General features: G+C 37.8%; 1 protein-coding gene across 2 annotated transcripts in view; it reads right to left on the reverse strand.

Annotated features, from left to right (window-relative positions):
* Positions 1-21587, reverse strand: part of MARCHF1 (membrane associated ring-CH-type finger 1) — a 222836-nt gene that overhangs the window by 134018 nt on the left and 67231 nt on the right. For both annotated transcript variants that reach the window (XM_059469932.1, XM_059469931.1), the window contains exon 2: positions 15614-15692. The gene's annotated coding sequence lies outside the window, so the exon portion shown is untranslated. The remainder of the gene's footprint in view (positions 1-15613; positions 15693-21587) is intronic.

The following is a 21587-nucleotide window of genomic DNA, read 5'->3' on the forward strand; positions in this document are numbered from 1 at the left end:
ACCTGAATCCATTAATCTTAAAGAGTTCCAGCACTGCTTAGTAAGAACGGACTCAAGGTCTTGGCCAGCTTTCAAAGCTGTCAGTCAACACAGGAGGATGGGGGCACAGTCCTGAAGACTTGGACAACCTTCTAGATGAGAGCATGAGAAACAGGATGAAGTTCAACAGTACAAGTAACCCAGTCACAGCACTGGTAGAACAGGAAAAATAAATTGGGCAGCAGCCAGGAGCACAGACTGATTTAAGGATCAGTCTGGATCAGCATATTCCTTTATGAAAGGATGACTGGAAAATGCTAGTTATCTCCAGCAATAACATAAACATTGTCCCAGGGTGCACCAACTAAGTTATTTCCAATTCTTCTTAGTCCTGTACAAAATACACCAGTAATTTCCTCAAACACTAGACTTTTTTTTTTCATAGTCTGATTACCAACATCAAAGAGATCCTGAACTTGAACGCAGTGGGAAATTGTTTTGAAAAACCTGCATAAAAGAAAATTATTTCCTAACCCACCTGCTTGTGTTACTAGTCACATATAATTATACTGGAAGATCAGGATTGTTATTTTTAATGCAGATATTCAGGTACGCAGTATTATGCTATAAACTGTGTTCTCAACTGTTATTTGATGAAGAAAAAAAGACAGATGAACAATGTGCGATCAAAAAATAAAAAGTCCATTTGCGTGAATATTGAAAGTGTACAGACTTTCAATTTAGAGATTTGCCATGCTTGATAAGTCATGCTTGATTATTTCTTTCGTGAATCTCAGTTGCTAGAATGTTTAATGAATATTAAAAAAATGTAAGACGTAATTTAAACATGCAAATAAATATTCATTCAAACCACTTTGTTAAAGATATTTCTCCTCAACTTCCTACAGGTGTCTATTGTTGATTATACTCTATTTTTCCCTTTATTTCACATGGCTATCTGATCTTCTTATAAACACTGCTATTTCTCTCCTAATCTCATCTGCTGTGACCCCTTTCTCCTTCTCCAAGCACAATTTTATCTTTGTCTAAATACTCACATTTCAAAAACTACAATTTCTCTGATTTTTGAGTATTTTATTCTGTAACCTGCATTACTGACAATATCTTAATTTTAAACAACTTCTATATTGAACAAATATTAAACCTTATGTCCAATTTGCACCTTGTCTGGCTTCAAAACTTCTCTCACTGCTTCAGAGAGAGGAGGTCTCAATGCCAGTATGATAAGGATGTCATTAAATTACAACAGCATGAAATTAGAAAGTATCTAGAGAAACTAACATTACAAAGGTGGAAAACTCATTTTAAATTTGCTCATGGTCTTGACCCAGAAATTCCCCTGGCTTCTTAATTTTAAAAAGACTATAAAAAGTGAGATTATGCTTTTCTATATGCTGTGAAATAGCTTGAATGCATTCTGATACCAAGATTCATTTTAATTTGTAGTTCATCTACAGGATTAACCGACTTCAAAACCACATATTTCACATTTTTGGATCATTTTCTTCACAGTATCACAGAATGGGAAGGTTGGATCATCTGGTCCAATCTCTCTGCTTAAGCAGGCTCATCAACATGAGCCCAGACAGTTCTTGAGTATCTTCAGTGAGGGAGACTCTGCACCTTCTCTGGGCAACCTGTTCTGGTCACTCAGACAGTAAAGAAATTCCTCTCTGTGTTCAGATGGAACTTTCTGTGTATCAGTTCCTGCCCATTGCCTCTTGTCCTGTGGCTCAGCACCACCGAGCAGAGCCTGGCTCCACTCTCTTGGCAACCCCCCTTCAGGTACTGACAGACACTGATGCCCTCTCAGTTGTCTCTTTTTGAGGCTGAACAGTCCCAGCTCCCTCAGCTTTTTCTTATAAGAGAGGCTCCGGTCCCTTAACCATCTTTGTTGATTTACCTCCAGTGAATCCACATTGACTACTCCCGACCACCTCCTTGTCCCCCATGGCGGTGGAGATGGCCCCCAGGATTTGTTCCATCAGGGTTGTCAGGATCTGAGGTGGGGCTGACTGGCCAGCAGTTCCTTGGATCCTCCTTCTTGCCCTCTTGGGAGACTGGGGTGACATTTGCTTTTTTCTAGTCCTCAGGCTCCTCTCCTCATAACCAAGACCTTTCAAAGACGATCAAGAGCAGTCTAGCTATGCTGTGCAGCTCTCTCAGCACTCTCCAATGCAACCACCAGGGCCCATAGACTTGTGGGTGTCAAGTCCTCACCACTAGGTGTTCTCTATCCCAATCCTCATTGACTAAGGGAAAATCCTTCTTACAACATGCCTTTATCCTGGTCTCCTGAGTCAGACATTCCAGAGGGCTGGTCTTGCTAGTGAAGGAAACGTGGCATTCTGTAACTCAGCCTTCTCTGTGTCCTCTGTTACCAGGATCCCCCATCCATTTAGTAACAGGCCCACATTACCCTTATTTTTTCCTTTTATTATTGATGTATTTGAAGAAGCCCCTTTTGCTTTCCCTGACATCCTTGGCCAGATTTAATTTCAGATGGGCCTTGACCTTCCTTGTCTCATTTCTACTTCAATAACCTCTCTATATTCATTCAAGCAGCCTGACCCTGCTTCCATGGCTTGTGCGTTCCCTGCTTATGTCGAGCCCAAGCTCAAGGAGTTGAATAACAGGAGTTATTCATCCATACAGATCTCTTGCTGCCTACACCCAAGTTTGCTCATTGGGATGCATCATTCTTGAGCCTAGAGGAAGCAATCTTTGAATATCAACCAACTCTGTTGGACTCTTCTCTCCTGCAGGGCCTGTTCCCATGGGGCTCTTCCAAGAGTATCACCTAAGAGGCCAAAATTTGCTCTCCTGAAGCCCATGTTTGTGATCTTACTTTCTACCTTACTTCCTCCTTGCTCATACTAAACTCCACAATTTCATGGTCAAGGTCCAAATATTTTGTTTTAATGTCCAAATATTTCCTAAGTTTAATAATAAGCACTATTCTAAGTGGAAGACACTGCTAAATCACTGCCATCCATCTATTGTGTGATTTTCACTTAGAAGGAAGTAATTTGGTTGTATTTGCACACTTTGTTACCCAGTAGCTCTTTATTTATTTTGCTAACAAATTGAACCCCCTGTGCATTTAAATGCTTTTGTTTCATTCTGTAAGGAAATTATCAATGTTTTTCAATTAAAGTGTGAGCCCAGAAGGAACTGATGCCTGACTGATACCTGGGGTCAGCAGCCTTGTTTTCCTAAGTTAACAGCTATGAAGAACAGAATCTCAATGTAAATGAGCCACCAGAGGGAGCTCATCCAGACTGCTGAGTATAATAGCACTATATTGACACTGGCAAAAGTTAATTAAACATTTTTACAGGGGTCACTGAGTTCAAAACAAAGCACATTCCCTGGCTGCAACTCTACATGCCTGAGAAGTTAATGAAATCAGAAAAATTTATTTCTTTAACAAACACAGCATGTATTTCAGATTGAATAAAGATAATTAAGTTTAGAAATCTGTGATACAGCATTCTTCTAAACAAGCACAAGACTTTTACTTATCCATCTTTGTTTTATCCAGATAAGAACTTCAAAATCTAATTAAACTAAAGACCAAAAAAAAAAAGGGATTAACTTTGCAATTGAATCTTATAATTGTGGAAGTATACCAAAAGCAGAGTCACATAACTAGTTCAAAGATATTAATTTCCAATCAAATACAGTTTGGCATTATAATGCTTACCTACTTCTTGAATCAGTTATTATACTTAGATGGACATTGCCATACTAACTTAGAGTTTATTATCACAATACAGCTTTCTCATTTTAAATTGTAGCAGTTCAGAAAACAAATCTCTCAAGTTCCTGTTCTGAAGGATCCAATGGTTACTTTCAAACTTGAGAACATAGAACATTTTTTTGAAAAGCAATACTGAAATAAACTTATTCAGATTTTTGCTTATTGACCAAGGAATCAAGAGTCTAGCAGGAGCTTATTTTGCCTGTTTCTTTTCCTTGGAGCTCAGCATCTAACAGTGGTAACTGAGCAGGGCACATGCAGGAGAAAAAAGTCAATAAAATTATTTCCTAAAGGAAAACCACCCTCCAACATAAACTCCCAGGCTTATCACTGCAACTCTCCCTATGTACTTCTGAAGATTATTATAATAATATTCCTTACAAATTAACACACCTCTTCCACAGATTTAATTCCATATTTGTGTTACCCCCATTACCAGCTTTCTAAACACTGCAAGATAAACTTGATCATACTTTTATCTTACCTCTGCCTGCATGCCTTGCTTTGGAAGATAAGATTAAATGTAATGTGCTATTTCATTTATCTGTTCTTTCAGGCTTCAATAAAAACCTGAATTTTTACCAATACCACATAGAAGTAGTACTTTTTGGAGTTAACTCCCAAGCAGTGTGAGGATACCACGAAAAGCACTTGCTCTGTAATCACACTCCTACTTAACCACTGGAAGAAAATCCAGCCTAAGAAGATCCAATACCAGTTACAGTTCTTTTAAGTTCCACGAAGCACTTGAGAGTGCCCACCTCCTCCACACAGCTATATCACCTTTGGTGAGCGTGATTTTTCATCATTTGCCCAGAGCAATCAAAAACAATCAGGGAAAAAAGTTACAATTGCTCTCTAGTACACTTTCTGAAGTCATCTTTTCCAGGAATATTTTCAGCTACAAATAAGTTTTTCCTTGTTTTTCTCACTGAAAAACTGCATTTTTTAAAAGAGGCAGAAGTAGTTATTAAGAGCCTAAATTAACAAAGGGTCAGATTTGTCAATCTCCTGATTAAAAACAGCTAATAAATTCATTTTCAGGATTGAAATAAGATTTGCTACCCATACCCCTTGTGCTACAAACATATGCAGTTTCTTCACATCACATACTGATTACAAGTTTACTTTGTACTGCTGACTGTCTTACTGATTACCATTACATTATCAATTCCACCCATGTTTTTATAGCACAAGAGTTTAAGATTCTCTAGGAATTACTTCCAAACACTAGCAGCAGTTCCCATGCCATTTACACTCTGCAAAGGAAAACACAATTTCATAAAGTTCAGCTTCATCTCCTATTCTCTAAGCAAAAATATCCCAGATCTGAAAGTCAGGATTACACTGTAACACCTCCAAGATGTGAAACCACTCCCATTTTACTGCTTCTGGGATTTAAAAGCAACCATTAAACACAGGAGCAAAATCACCACCAGAAAATCTACTATGATCATATTAAAAAACTATCCTTTTCACTCTAGTGATGAATTTAATCTACACTGAATATCTTTGAAAATTTTCTTGATTTGTCCTTTGTTTTCTTCAGAGAGAATTACCAGAAAAAAGACACACTGGATATCAAACATGCTTCATTACATTAACGAATGGGTTCAGATTAAAATAAGAGAAATCTAGAAACAGAAAATATTTTTGAAGCAGAAACTGAGTATTTTCTGAAGTTAGCAAAATCTCTATTTCAGCCAAACCTTTTTTGGGGGAGGTTTTAAAAATTCCTTTAGGGAAGCTTGCAAAGATAACATTTCCATGGTTCCCAGAAGCATGAGTCTCAAAGCACCTTGAACAAAGTCTGCAGCTTAAAATATTCACAAAAATTACTGAGGCATTTTTTCTAACATCATGTATTGATAAACACTTTGTAGATACTAGTATTTTAATAATAATTTACCTTATAATAATATTCTACCTCATAAACAGATTGTAGAATTTCCACCTACTTGGCTTTTGCTCCCTCCCTCCAATATTCTTCAGCTGTCTGACAAGGTATTTTATCACCTAAATCTCATCCCACTGGACTTTTCCAGCTTAAGCAGTAAACTTAAATCAGCTTAATCAAAAACCCAGAGCTTTCTTATCTCAGTGAAATTCTCATTTCAGATAGAAAACACAGTTAAAAATGACCCCTTGCTAGATGATTTCCCCTCGCTGGCAGTAAGGAAAACTGAAGTGACACAAAACAGAATTAGACCTATAATTACAATACTGTAACGTGCATTTACCAGAAGGACTAAAAAGCTGCTGTCTGTAAGACACAAAGCAATGAATGAAAAAGTTTTGTTCTCTCCTATTACTCAGCTAAGAATGAAATACTTCCCACAGCCCTGAGCTGTTGCAGTCCCACTAGCTTAAAAAAGCTACAAGATTGTGTCAACTAAGCCACAGCTATTAGTGGCACTGGGTCAAGAGTTTCATTGCATTTGTGACGCAAAGGAAAAATTTCCCCTTACTGCTGCACACTGTGCAACCCACCCTGAATCCAATTAATAGCAGGTACAAATCCCTTTTTAGATCAAGTGCCCTACAGTTGCAATTTTTGGAACTGTTAGCTTCAGAAAAGCGTTGAAATTTCCCACTGTTGCCTGAGCACGAGTCCCTGGTAGCACATGGGTAACACAAAGCTGAGAGCTGCCCTTCTCTGAATTGCAGAGCCCAGTTTACTCAAGGCAGAGGATGACTACAGGCATGACGCACACAGGAGCATCTGCCTTCCATGCTGTCTGCTCAGCTATGGGTGCAATGTCTCCATTTCACCAACACTCCTCTTTTGTTTGTTTTTGTTTGTTTGCTTTAAGTCACTTTCCTTGTCAGCTTCTTGACAAGCAACTTTCTCTCAACCAGAAAATAGGGGATAAAGGACAGAACTACTCAGCTATGTTTAAAGAAAAAAGCTACTACTGTAAAACTCTGTTTTCAACCCACGTGTTCTTTGTATATTTAGATGTCAGGCACTCCTACAGGAAAAATATTTCATTATATGTGTGCCATGTCTAGAAAATTAGAAACCCAGGCTGAATAAAATTAGAACTTTCAGGCTATATTAACATAAAATTACATTTGTTAAAAAAACCAGTAAAAATTCTCTGATTTCAAAGAATGATTGAAACCCTTCCCACCTCAAACTCCTTGCAAAAATAACAGTGCTCAACCTAGGTCTGTTAATACCACCTCTTCTTCCATTCAGGGATCACAATTCTGAGAACACCTAAGCATGGGTATTGGGGTACTCTTCTTGCAACAAACAAAGGAGACTATTGCTATGACTTATTCTAACATCAAGTAAGGTTTTATATATATATATATATATTTATACACACATCCATACATACACATGGCTGCAAGGTCATAAACATTCACTGAGACACTCCCACCCCATCAGGTTCACTTAAACAGTATGAAATCTACAAAACTTCCACCTGCAGAAATATTGATGAAAAGGACAGATCACCCAGCTGGAGGAGATGAAGGATGAAGAGCAAAAGTGAATGAAGTAATGAAAGATGCACAGAAGAAGTAGGTCAGAAACAGGAAGCAAGAGCCTCTTAAATGAAATTGTAAGGAATGAATTTCATAAAATGTAAAAGCTGCCATTCTCATAGCCTAAAATCAACCTAAATAATTCAGTTACAGGCTTTAGTTAAAGTCATAATTACACTAAGAATCAGAATATGTTTAGACACTTTGTTGATGGAGTTATCGTACATATTGGCAAAATCCAAAGTTAGGTCTCAGATGAGACTTTTAAGAGCTAATAAGATAATTTTTATTCATTTGTTTACAGTAAAAAATATTTATTTGTTACTGGTTAAGAATGCATCTCTCCACATGAGTGCACAACTGTCTGCTTCAAAATGTTTAATATGCCATCACTCCACTTAATAATAACAATAATAGTAGTAGCAGCATAGCTGTACTTAAATGCATTTCTCAAGTAAAAAAAAATTCTTATTCATGGTGACATCTTTGAAAATTTATTTATGTGCACTACTAAAAACATTGCAATTCAGAGAAATCTTCCAGGAAAGAAATAATAATAGCTTCCTTTTATATCTTTTTGTCTCGTAATTCTGCTTATGCATAGGCCTTCTCCATTTTGTATATTTAGCTCCATTAAAATACAGTGTGATTTACTTAGGGGAACAAAGAAAAAAAAAAGCAACGTCATTTAAAAGACACCCAATCTCTTCCAAAACAAAAACCTCAGTCTATGATCAGAAAAGAATTGCTGTGATTTTTGCTTTCCTAAGAGCTGAACATCAGCTTTCAATCTCCCTTTGTGAGCAATGCAGTTAGATTTTGTCAGCTCTCAGGAAATGTGTTCATTATATCACCTCACACAAAGGCAGCTCCGGTCTGACGCACCAGCACTGCCGCTGCCGAGTGAGCACACGTGAGGCAGAGCCCTCCTGAGCCCCAGCCTTCCAGTGCCACAGCTGGGCTCCTCCACCACAGGAGAAGGCCCAGCTGTTGCTGTGTGAGTAGATGGAAGCCAGCCTGTTACTGAGCTGGGGGAACCAGGAGACACTCCTGATGGGAGCACCTAGGGAACCCACGCTGTAAGGGTCACTCCAGGATCTTCCTGCCTGCTGTCAACTGAGCCAAAGTGAGTCATTATAGATAATTAATCTCCTTCTTTAACATGTACACTGCTCTCACCTCTTCAAGGGATCATTTCAACATGAAAGCCAAGTTTATTTCAAAATGGAAGTTGTTGCTATCCTGTTTCTTTGATGGATATACACTGGGGAAATAGTGTATATACAAAATCTAACCCTTAGCCACATAAAATGTGTACAGTCTACCTTCCAAAGCAACAACTTTCCTCTGCAAAGCCAGATGTCTAGACAAATTTCATGCTCTGAAATCAACAGAGAAAATTAGTGCCGTCAGTGCTAACAGCCTCAGGAATTAACTTGCTGGACACTTAACACAAATGAGTTTATCAAAGGAAGTTTTCACTTTAGCAGGAATTCTTAAATGACTTCTGCAAAACATTCCAGGAACGGTATCTTCCACATGAATACAATATTAATACTCATCATTCTTCTCTGACCTGTGCAGTGCCAGATGGCTCAGCAGGAAACCCCCACACACAAGAAATCACACACACCTCTAGTCCAGCCACGTCTCCAACCTCTAACAAGATGGCCAAGACATGTCGCAGAGTGTATCCGCTAAGAAATTCTAGCTTTAACTAGAGTTGAAACTGTGAGTTTTAGCTATTTACACACAAAAATTACCACCTATCAGGACTATTTTTCCAGTTGTATCACTAATAACAAGACAATTGAACATGGAAAGGTCAAGGATTGCAGCAACACCTATGCAATAGTAATGAGAGGTAGCAATAGTGCACAAACCCTTGCTTTCTCAAGATCTTCTATCCAGCTCTGTATGATGCAAATTACATATGCTCCTGGGCTATTCAACCAAAAAAACCCACAAGCTGCTGATACCCCCCAGCTCCTAGACAATAGAAAGCTGCAGATAGCAGCACAAGCTGACAAGTTTTGCTTGTTTATTTACTTTTAGAATATAGACTTTTTCACTGATTGATCACAAAAGCAGAAACACACCAGTATTCCTACTGCCTTCCTGTCTGTTTGACAGTAATTTCTAATGTCACTCTTCAGGCTGCCTTCTGTTAAATAAACCTTCTGCTAACAGTCACAGCCACTAACCAAGAGCTGTTCAAAGAGGGTATCTTGAACAGTGGGGGGGGGTACAAAAGTAATATAAAATCTAAAAAATACAAACAAGCTATCAGAGATTACTGCACAGCTGAAAGTCAATGCTTACACAATGCACATATGTTTTAAAAAAGGAAATAAAAACAACTCAATCTTGCAGCTACACAGACCTGACACTAATGCTAAACTAGTTAATTGAGGACCAAAAGCACCTCTTGACATTTTAACTATTTTCTAGCTAGCAATTTCTTATGATTCATGCAGTGTAGGTTTACCTGAAATAGACTACAACAAGAAACTGCAATCAAAGTAATTACAGAAGTATGAATTTGCCTCTCCCATTCAAGTTTAGAGGCAAGAGCTTAAACATTTTTTTTCCAGGAAACAGTGAATCCTTAAACCATTCTCAGCCCATAAAAAACAGAGCTGTCTTTGGTTCATTACAGAAATCAATAATTATCCTCTAGCTCTGTGGAAGGCACACGTAGGCCGCAATCATGACAGTCCTTCCAACTCTATCAGTAGTCTAAAACAAGAGTAATCCTGCAGAATGACATTTCCTGAGACAGTCACCTAAAACCTGCCTTCAGAGGAGGGAAACACAACACTCAGTGTTGTTTTCATCAATTTTTAGCCATCATGAAGGAAATAAATGGAAGTTGCTTCTCTACCAATGTGAGGTTTCTCAGGAGTGCTGTGCTTTCAGTGGGCCCAAAGGAGCTCCCCAAAGAGAAGTGTGCTTCTGTGGGCACTCTGGAGGTCCTGATGCCCCCCTTGCACCTCTATGACAACACAATCCTTCCACACTGTAAATTACTGGTACTGGAGTTGAACCTTTTGTCTGCTGGGAAGCTGAAACAAAGTTTTCTGCTTGAAGCCAGATAATATGAGATGTAGACATACAACATAATACCACATCTCACCCAAAAACTAGTGTAATTGTTAAATTACACCATAAAGAATTTTCTTTGTACTTTTTCTGGTATCATTAAGAATCTCGTTATAAAAGTGCATTATTCTTGGCAGGACAATTATTTGCAAACACACTCAGAAAAAAAAATTCACAGGCTCCCAATCCCAGGTAACCTTTCCTGTCAAAGGACTAAGTGTGGAGTAATAGTCAATGAGTGTAACAAGCAGGCTAAAATTGACAGGCTACACACCAAAGCTCATTCCTTCCCTCCCAAGCTACTTCTGCAGCATGGTGAAGACAATAAAGAGGAATAGATGCAAATTCAGTCCTGAGAGAGGCTGAGAAGCCAAATCTTGTTGCACTACTTGGAAGCATATACTGTACCCACACTGCGCCAAATGAGGGAATCAAAACATTTATAACTTTACCCATACATTCTCCAAACCTACACATAATTACCCAGAAGCTTACTAATGATAAAATATATAGAATTAATGTATATTTGCACAACACTGAAAATAAACTACTAAGTTTCTTCTACTGAATTTGAAAAACTTTAAACCAATCAAAAATAACAACTATTGTTCAGAGGTACTCACATCTTGTATCATTTTCCTTTCTTCCCTCCCCCTGGACCTCAATTTTTTTTATTCATTGAAACAGACTATCTTATCTTCCCTTCCTGAGAATACTTTCCAATATTTTTTTTTGTTTGTGTTTTCTTCCCCATCAGCTCTTTTTCAACTTTAGCACTGCTTAGATCACGAGGAGCCATCAAACTCTTAATTTTTAAGGCATCTCAGAGAACTCTCCAGCTTACCCTTAGTTCAGCAGCTAATGAAGCCATGCCTGGTGGACTATGAATGCTGTGCACCTGCTGATATCTACAGCACCATCTTGATATCTACACATGCATTGTGACCTGAGATTCAGGAAGTTTATGCCTACAGAAAATATTAACTGTATACTGACTGTAAAGAATAAAATATTTTGGTTTAGTTTAATCAATGCTCTTTACTTTATCAACATATTTAACTTACAGGACACTTTTCCCTGACCACTACTTTCAGTGAATATTAGGTACCACATACTTTTTAAAACAAAGACTTCATGGAGCCTGTCCCCTTATTTCACCTTCAGCAAATCATAGTTAATAGGTCTGATTTTAACAAAGCATGAAATTACACCTCAGCACAGCAAATTAACAAGCAACAACAGGGACAGCTGTTGTATTTCTTGTTGTCCTCATTTCAGATATATCTATTTATATTCCTCAGTATACCCCTTATAAAAAAAATCTACATAATAAGTAATGAAGCAAAACATGAAAGACCTTTGCAATAATTCTATTCTCCTTACTCTGCAATTTAGGTTTGTACAAACTTATGATCAGGAAGATGCCTATAGTATGCAGAAATGCTACAAGTAAAACTTGTATTTCCCTGAATATAGTGACAGAAGCTGACATGAAAACATATGCCAGGTAACACCTGATATTAAATTTCAAATCTAAGTTCAGTTCAGAAAGACAAGAGGCAGGCATAGGGAGAGCAGGGAAGATTCACTCCCTGGTGATCAGTGAAACTTTAATTAGAGCTGTGCACGACACTCCTTAAAAATTAATGTGCTCTTAGGGTATTGGAATTTTCTACAGCAAAAAAGCCTGTGTTAGTGTTCACCAGTTTCCATAGACAGTACTTCAATTCTCACTACTGATTTTGGTTGTGTCTTTTTGGGTTTTTTTAGTCTTTCCTTTTGCTGCACTTTCACTGGACTCTCACCAGGATCTCCATATAATTGACCCAACCCTGTAGCTGTGAATGACGAGAGGGTATTCCAAACGTATTTTTTTCCCCCAGAGGGCACGAGAGGAATAGGAGAAAAAGCTACGTTCTCAAAGATTCCCTTCTCAAAGGCAATTACTCAAAGAAAATGAGGAACACTTGATGCTGTGCATCAACAAAAATGCCTTTCCTAAATGGGAATAATTTATTGTGCAAACAGAATATTTCTACTCTTACATTTCTGCCAAGGTCAATGGCTATCATATTAAGAACTTGTGGTTCATATTTAGAGATTCCAGTTCTTCTATAAACATGTAGCAGTAGACTATGTGCTACTCCTTATTTTACACAGAACATATGATGTGTATAATTTTGATCTTTTTAAGCACAGGACTGAAATATTATTTTGATAATGACTAGCTGAACATAGAAGAATCCAATTGCAGGGGAGAAGGTAGAAAAAGATTCTTATTTACTTACTTGTGGCTTTTCAGTACTTAAAGGGAGCTTATAAAAGAGAGGAAAAGTAACTTTTTACACAAGTGGAAAATGGTAAGACAAGTGGGAAGAGTTTTAAACTAAAAGAGGGGAGATTTAGATTGGATGTTAGGAAGAAATTCTTTATTCAGAGCTAGGAAGGCACTGGAACAGGCTGCACAGAGAAGCTGTGGCTGCCACATCCCTGGAGGTGTTCAAGCCCAGGTTGGATGGGGCTCTGAGAAACCTGGTCCAGTGGAAGCTGTCCCTGGCAGGGAAGCTGGAATGAGATGATCTTTATGGTCTCTTTCAATCCAAACCATTTTATGTTGCTGTTTGATGCTATATGATTTGTTAGTCAGCTAATATTAACAGAAATAATACATGGAAAGTCCTTTTGAAAGAAAAATGTAACAACTACAAAACTGATCATAATTAATTGCTGTCACAATCTACAAATCTCAGTGAGTTATGTTGTTGCTTGTCTTTGTATCATGACAGCCAATCTTACAATACTTATTAATTAATTCAGAATATTGGCAGGTTCATTAAATGTATAACAGAAAAGCTTCTAATCCATATAAAAATCAGCAGTATGGAATTATTTCTAGCAAAAAGACAAATAAGTTAGAACTATGTAATAGTTAAAAATGCTAGATTCCTCTGTCTTGTAGCAACCTGTACTCATAAAATAATTATAATAACAACAACATCCCTTTCCTCCCTATGTTGTTTTTTTCTGTTTACACCAATACCATGGCTGAGTATGTGAATTACAAAATCAGTTGCAGTCTACAGTAAGAAATAATATTGGATATTGCCAGCTCTTTAACCAGACTTCAGAATTGTCTATATACAGTAATAGACTATGCTTCAAATATTTTAGATCAGGAAAAAATACATTTTTCTGCTATTTTGTCCTCAAGTGCAGTCACACTATTAAAATCAGCATGTTTACAGGATTCCAAACAATGCATTTTTTGTCTGGGAAGCTGTAGATGTACTTCATTGCACAGTGTGCAATACAACACTCAGCCTTTGCATCCTGTCAGGGACTTTTCTCCATGTTCTCACCTACGATTTTTCCAAGTCACTTCCAAGCACTTTTGTCCCAACTGTTGTCTCATCTTCACTGAACATAAATATCTCTAATGGACACACACCCACCCACATGCATACATACACATGTGCACACAAAATACTAAGATTTCTCAGGGAGATATGAAGAAAATAACAAGGGTAATTAACTGAAAGAAGACAAAACTGAAATAATTTAGCCTATTCTACCTCAATCTTATCTCTTATCATTTGTGTTCTTTTAAGGCTACTGTTATGATATGGGAAATCCACTTGACAACTGCTAAGTAATTAAACCTCAAATGATACTGAAAATCTGACTAATTCAGTTACTAAGACAGCATTATCAGAGGAGCACTTTTTCTTTTCTCTTCCTTGACTAATTGTAAAGTCTCCTTCAATTATCCTGAAATAGCCCATTTGGATTCTTTGACAAAACCTAAAGAAATGTTCCAATGTTGGAGTAATTTCAATGCACTTCGGATAACACAGGACAATTGCTGAAGTTGCATCAGTACTTTGTAAATATTTATATAATAAAGACAATAACATTCTGTTTCTACTTCACAACTGCAGAATTAAGATTTTAATTTCTAACAGATTTGCTTGTATTGGTACTTACTTTATGGTTGTCTCTAATTATATCAGAGCAGTAAAGAAATACTGAGACAAGAAGCACATTTTGAAGAAAGTCAAATAAATATTAGCAGGTTTTTTGAAACTTCGTAAGGAGCTTGAAATGTGGAGGGCTACTGTTTGCAAGTTTTTGTTTGGTTGAAGATTTTACGTCAAACTAAATTATCTTTGCTGCCCTTGTAGAGGCGTTGTTGCTACTTTAAAATAGAGTGCTAGGTAACAAAAAAATTCTGAAATTATTATTTTTAAAGGATTAAACACCTACTATCAGTTTTGAAACATTTTTTAGTAATGCTTTCTCCGTTATAATTTTCAAGAACTTGCTATCTAGGTGATGCATAGTTCAACTATGATAATTACATACAAAAGGGGAAAAAAAATCAACATATTGCTAAAATTGCAGCTTGCAAACTCTCAATCTCCTTCAGGGTATACTTTTTTGGCATATTTACATATTTTCAAATTATACCTTTTGACAGGGACTAAGAACTTCCGTATTCTAAGCTCTGACGCCACCCACGTGAATCTGCCAAAACCAAGCCTAATGTTTTTGGTTCCTTGTGTAAAATGGATCTTTTAATATTTTTCTTGCCATTTTGCTAAGAGAGCAAGTTCATATCTCCCAATTCAAATATTTTGATGTAGACAATTAGACTTAGGATGAAAACCACAGTTTAAATTTGTAGGTGGAGTTTCTTGTGAGATATATACAAAATTAAATGAGTTCATTTTAGCTTGAAGAAAATTCTTTGCCACAAGTGACACAATTGTAAAGAGCACTATCATATAATTTAATAACTCTGAATCCCGAAGATGTCTTAGTCACAGCAGGCACCTTCACATGAAATCTTTGCAAAGAGCTTTCAGTGGTAGTTTCACACTCTCATACAAGTTTGAATAATTTTTACCCTTTGCTTTTAAAATAGTTCCTGAAAAACAAGTAATTGCAGTTTAGAATGCATCACAGTGGATGCAAAATCTGTAATGAAACAGGATGAAAATCTTGCTCATTGGATTCTAAACCTTAACAGGTTTTATGGAAAATGTGAGGTTTAGTTATTTACTTAGAGGAAAAAATGTTTGTTTGGGCTTTACTAAAATACAGAAAGTGAATAATAGCACATGTTACCACATAATGAACTTGGAAAGGTTTTCTTCACAATTAAGCTGCAAGTCAAAATACCAAAATAAAGTTGTCTTTTCCCACCACAGTATGATATAACTTAACATTTAACATCAGAAAAGAAGAACTTACAGGTAAAGCAATCTTTTAGAAAATTTCTGCTGCGACAGAGCTTCACATGACCTTTCACATTACTTCCTGGGTTCATTTCCTAGAAGAAACAGAAACAAGACCCACATGAAACCAGTTGCAATGTTAAGAGAGCATCTATTTCATTGCCTTAAAACAGGTTACAAAGCAAGGTTTGGGAAAACTTTGTAGGCTTGTGTCTTCCAAAAGGCATAACCTAAAGTACAAATTCTGGACTTGAAAGGTAATCTTAAATAATTTTCATCAAATCCTGTACCATACACTGATATCCATTATCTTTTTGTAGACTTTCTGACTGATTTGAGATTACTCCTTGACCTTCCTGAGCACAGGGAAACCACACATGATCTTTCTTCTATTCATCACACTGGTACAAAAAGCCTTTGCATACATAGCCAGCTAACCCATATGGCATTGGCAGGATAACATTCAAAAATAAACACGGCCTAATAAAACAAACCCAAAAAAAGCCAAAATGTGCGATTAGTTCTCCAGCAATGTTTTTATACATATTTGTTCACAAAGCAAAGAGTAAAATACATAAAACACCTAACTGAAATAGTTATCTCATAAGAACAGCAAATAGAAGCTCTGTCCTGCAAGGGACTCAAGCCAGCCCAAGAATGGAGGTGCAGAGGCACCTCTGGTGGGCACTGGCAGCAGGAAGCTCCCTGCTGGGGGGAGGTGAGTCCCACAAGCTGCTGCCTGGGGAGGTTTGCAGCCTGCTGGAAACTCAGGTCAGGACATTGCAGAAGGCTGATGCAGACTATGACCCTCCGCTGCTCTTCCATACAAGCACCGAAGGTGACCCCAGAGGCAATGAAGAAAGCACTGAGCATTGATTATGCTGCTAATTGTATGGGGGGTTGGGGTCAAGTCCATGGAGACTCCAGGCAGTTTTCCCCTCAATCCTTCCAGAAAGACAGAAGGATGAAAAAGGAATTAACAGATCCCGTAAGAATTTGTTGTGCGGTCAGTGTGGGCTACAGGGTTTTAGATTTTTAACAAACACGGGATATTCTACAAGGACAGAGGATGGCTTAGCAGAGATGCTGTCCACATAAGGGGAGAAAAACATTTTGACAACAGGCTGGCCAACCCAGTAATGAGAACTCAAACTAGAAACAATCAAGAGAAAAAGTAAAGGACCAGGCTGGCAAGCAGAGTATGGGGTAATGTCAACAGGAAGAAATTTGTAAGCAAAAAACCAGGGCTGTAGGGGTCCCACCCCAACTGTGTACATGCAGAGAGGGAAAATGCCTTCCAGGCAGAATTATGGTAAAGGTATTCTATCTTTTTCAGGAAAAAAACATACTTCTTTGTCTCTTCAAATAGCCTGTTTGCTAATGCACACAGCAGAGCAAACAGGACAAACTAAGAGGTCTGTATGTAGTTGGAGAATTACAACTTTACTGGGATCACAGACATGGGTAGACAGCTCACATAAACTTGAAAAGTAAACGTTTCAGCTGCTGCTGTGCAGCATAAGGAAGGCTATGGGCAATGGTCTCCCCCATCACAAGATATAAGGAAAAGATAGCTTCTGATAGCTACTGTCACAAAAGTTATAAAGAAGGCCAATACACTGAATGCCCTGTTCATCTCACTCTTCACTGATAAAACCATCCCTCAGCTATCTCAGGTCCCTGAAAACCATAGGAAAGCCTAAAGGAAGGCAAATTTCCTCTCAGTGGAGGAGAGACAGGTTAGGAAGCATTTAAACCAACTGGACACACACAGATCCACAGGCCATAATGAGATGGACCACACATATTGAGGGTTGGCTCATGTCATTGTGAGAGCACTCAAACACTGAAAGATCAAAAAGGATAACAGAGATCAAGGTGAGGGGAGGAAACTCTGAGGACTTGAAGAGAATAAATATCACCTCTGCTTTCAAGAATTCAGTCTCAGCCTCACCTCAACTCCTAGCAAAGGAATGGAAAAAATAAACCTAAAAGCTATTACCATACAAAGGAGGAATAAGAATGTATCTGGACATGGTAGACATGAATACATGGAGGGGAAATTGTACCTGACCAACCTGATAGCCTTTCACAATGAGCAGGCTGACCCAGTGGACAAGGACAGAACACTGAACATTGCTTATCTTGGCTTTAATAATGTTTCTGTCACAGCCTGGCATTGTCTTCCTCCTGAAAAACTGATGAAACACAAAACAGATGAATGGAGAGTAAGGCAAACAGAAAAGTGACTGAACTGCTGGCCAAAAAAGGTTGTGGATCAGCAGCACCACATTCACTAGAGGCCAGTCAAAGGCACGCGCCAAGTGTCAATACAAAAGCCAATACTGCTCAGCAACTCATCAATAACTCACAAGTTGAGACAGTGGCATGGATACTACAAAACTAAGAGTGGCTGATACGTGCCAGGTTGTCCTGGCATTCAGAAAAACCTTGACAGGCTGAGAAATGGGCCATCAGCGACCACATGAAGTTCAATACAGGGAATAGGTGAAGTGCTGCACTTGGCAGGAATAATCCCAGGCATGTTGGCAGAAAAGAACCCGAGGGACAACAAGCTGGCTATGAGGCAGCAGTGTGTCCTTGCTGCAAAGAAGCTCCACAGCAACCCTCGGTGCACAAGGAAGAGCATCACCAGCACACTGAGGGAGGACATCCCTCCTCTCTGCTCAGCACTGCTGAGCCATCCTGAATGCTGCAGTGGGCTGCCCAGAACTGGGCCCAAGAGAGACAAAGAGTTACTGCAGCAAGGTCAGCTAAAGTTTATGGAGGTAAGTAAAGGATTGCAGCACTTTTTGTATGAGGAGAGGCTGTGAGAGGTGGGGGCCTTGAGAAGAAAAGGCTCAATGGGATCTGTCCTATGCTTATAGACACCTGATCAGTGGCAGAATAAAGAGGGCAGAACTTTTCTCAGTGGTAGCAAGAGAAAGGACAAGAGGCAACAGGCACAAATTAAACACAAGATATCCCATTTAAACATAATGATTTTTTTTTTTCCATGGGGGTGGTCAACCAATGGCACAGGAGGGCCAAGATGCATCTCCATCCTTGCAGATATTCCAAATCCCACTGGGCACAGTCCTGGGCAGTGTGTGCTAGGTGACCCCATGACCCTGATCTGACCAAAGGGCTAGACAGTCTCCAGAGGTCTCTTCCAACCACAACAATTCTATGATTCTGGAAAGCGATTTATTTAACTGGTCTCTGCTTAAAATAAATTGAAAAGAGGTTAAATTAATCACCCATGAAATCTCTTCTCCACAATGCAAGGGGGAAAAAAATGTACAATTAGCTAGTGTAAATAGACTAGCTGCAGTACAATACTAGTACAATACAGCCAGTGTAAAAGGCTTAAAAAGGTTATAGCTGAAAGCTAGAAATATACAGGAACCCTGACGCTAATGAATGTCAACATGTCTTTTGGACTCCTGGATATCGATGGCAGGATTTTAAAACCATAGATTAAAAGCAACAGGAGAAATTCAGATACTCTGATCCAATTAATTGTCTCTCTGTCTGCAGATATTCAAAGCCCAGCTGGATGTGTGCCTGTGTAAGCTGCTCTAGCTGACTCTGCCTTGGCACAGGGGTTGGACCAGATCATCTCCAGAGGTTGCTTTCAACCCTAAAAATTCTGTGAGTCTGTCATTGTTAAAGATAAAAAATTTTCCCCAATAATTTCTGCTGCTAGTACTTCTAGTTTCCCATGAGAAAGCAGAACATAAATAAACACAGAACTTCAGATAGGTATTCACATCCAATATTTAAAATTTACTAATAACAAATGCATCAAATGTATTTCCTTTCCTAATGGAAAAATATACTGAAAAGCAAACCAACCTTGCTCTGACCACTCAAAATAGTTGGCTAACATGCACTCTAAAAATGTGGACCACCTGCATGGTGTTCAGTGGAATAGAATTTCATGGCATTTTATACTAAATGCAAACATCAACACCTATGTAAACAATAACAGGTTGACGACAGCATCTCCCAAAGAATTGTTCCACTCAGGTGGAGACATCAACCTGTGGAATAAGTTTTGTAAGTCATGAAGAACAGAAGCACAATTAGACTAGAAAATCCAAAGAAATATCTAATAATCAACAAATTACTTAGAGGAAAAAAAACCCCTTAGCAATTGAAATCACACATCTTCAAGGGATCAGACAAAGCTTTTATTTTTCCATAAGCTTTTTCTTTATGCAAGTTTGAATTTGAGTTGTTGAAAAGATATTATTTCAAATTATATTTTAAATTTTCTAATGACCTGTCTCCTTAGAGAAAAAGATAAACAGCATGTGCCTACTTTATTTGTCGCCAGGCAAAACAAAGAATACAAGTTAAACAGAAATACAGTGTATTTCTGCACACAGGTACTCATAAAAAGGCATGTTATATGTAGATAGTCATATGGGCATCTTTTGTGTTCATGTTGCTATGGAAACAAACTTGTGTGTAACCAAACGTTTACAAAGACATTCTAGCTCTTAAACAGAGTATGAGTCTTATCTTTTTTTATTTCTGAAATCAAGGATAAAAGCTGGTTTATAAGGTTATAGAAGAGCTGCCAGTAGCCAAGAGCATGTGAAGCTAACAAAATTATAACATCTTAAATACAAAGATTTTTCATTTCATAGTGTTTGTGTACTTAAATATAACTTCAGAGACTAGCCCCAAACAGCAGTAGATTATGGCATAAAGTAAGGACAACACAGATTTTGCATTACACAGATGAGGCAGATAAACCTGGCATTTTCTTTGATTTCTTGGAAACAAAATTTATAGGAAACTTTCACTGTGGTACTACTTCTATCAAACAGCACACCCATTAAAAAAGAGCAAATCAAAGAACTATGTTATATAGATTTAAGTTCCTGTTTTCCTATTTTTTTACAGAGCATTAAACAATCTCTATTCAATACCTGTATCTGTTTTATTTATCTTGGTCCATCTGCTCTGCAAATGTTCTTGCAAAGCAGTTTCCCATGGCAACACCAAATATCACACAGTCTCAGTCTTCTGTCAAAGCCCTTCTAACTGATCCACTCCTGAATTTCAAACAGCATACTTTTCTGCAGTATTTAAGTAAACAATAAATGAAGTATTTCTTCAAGCAAAAAAAAAATCCACATGAATGAAATAAAGACCCATGAATAAGCTCCTCTCTTCAGGCATTTATTTTTTATTTTATTGTTTTAATAATTTAATTTTTCAAGAGCATTACATTTAAATGATCTAAAGCAAGGTGGGAGAGAGAGGTTACTTTAAAACCCTGTCAATATGATGGTAGTCTTGATATAATTAAAATTTCAAAATCATTATGTTGCATGTAGCAAAACAAATCCTGCAAAAGTTTTAAGAATAAGGAAATAATATGTTGAAATGTAAGTTTTGGAATAAAAAGACCACAATGGCTGCTTACTGTGGGACAACTTCTGATAGATATCATCACCTAGAAAATATTACTAGCCAGCCCCTCTAATTTTTACATCCTCATATTTATAATGACCAAAGAAATGTAAATAAGAGGAAAATTTATCCACACATTTTCATTCAAGATAAACCAATAACACAGATTTCATGAAAGTAACTCCTACTTTACCTGAGATTCTGTCTTGAGAACCCATTCTCCCTGAATTAAGACATGCAAGAAACATACATTTTTAAGTGAAGTTCTTCTGAAAAACTCTCTTGAAGTAAGCATCAAAAAATCCCAAACTCTTCAGTAAATATCACCCAAGTCCTAAGCACACTCATTCTGGATGAAATGCAACAGAGGCATTGTTCAAGCTGCACATTAAAGAAGAAATGTCCAGACTTAGGAAAACTGGCTTACTGAAATTCTAAGTCTTATATCTTTTATTTTAGATTTGTCTGACCAAAACCAAGATCAGCTAGGAACATATCCTGTGGAGGTCTGAAAAATAATCAGACCTTCTGGGCCATTCCTACACAACACAACACTTTAG

Source organism: Ammospiza nelsoni, chromosome 4, assembly GCF_027579445.1.
Source record: "Ammospiza nelsoni isolate bAmmNel1 chromosome 4, bAmmNel1.pri, whole genome shotgun sequence".
Taxonomy (NCBI): domain Eukaryota; kingdom Metazoa; phylum Chordata; class Aves; order Passeriformes; family Passerellidae; genus Ammospiza; species Ammospiza nelsoni.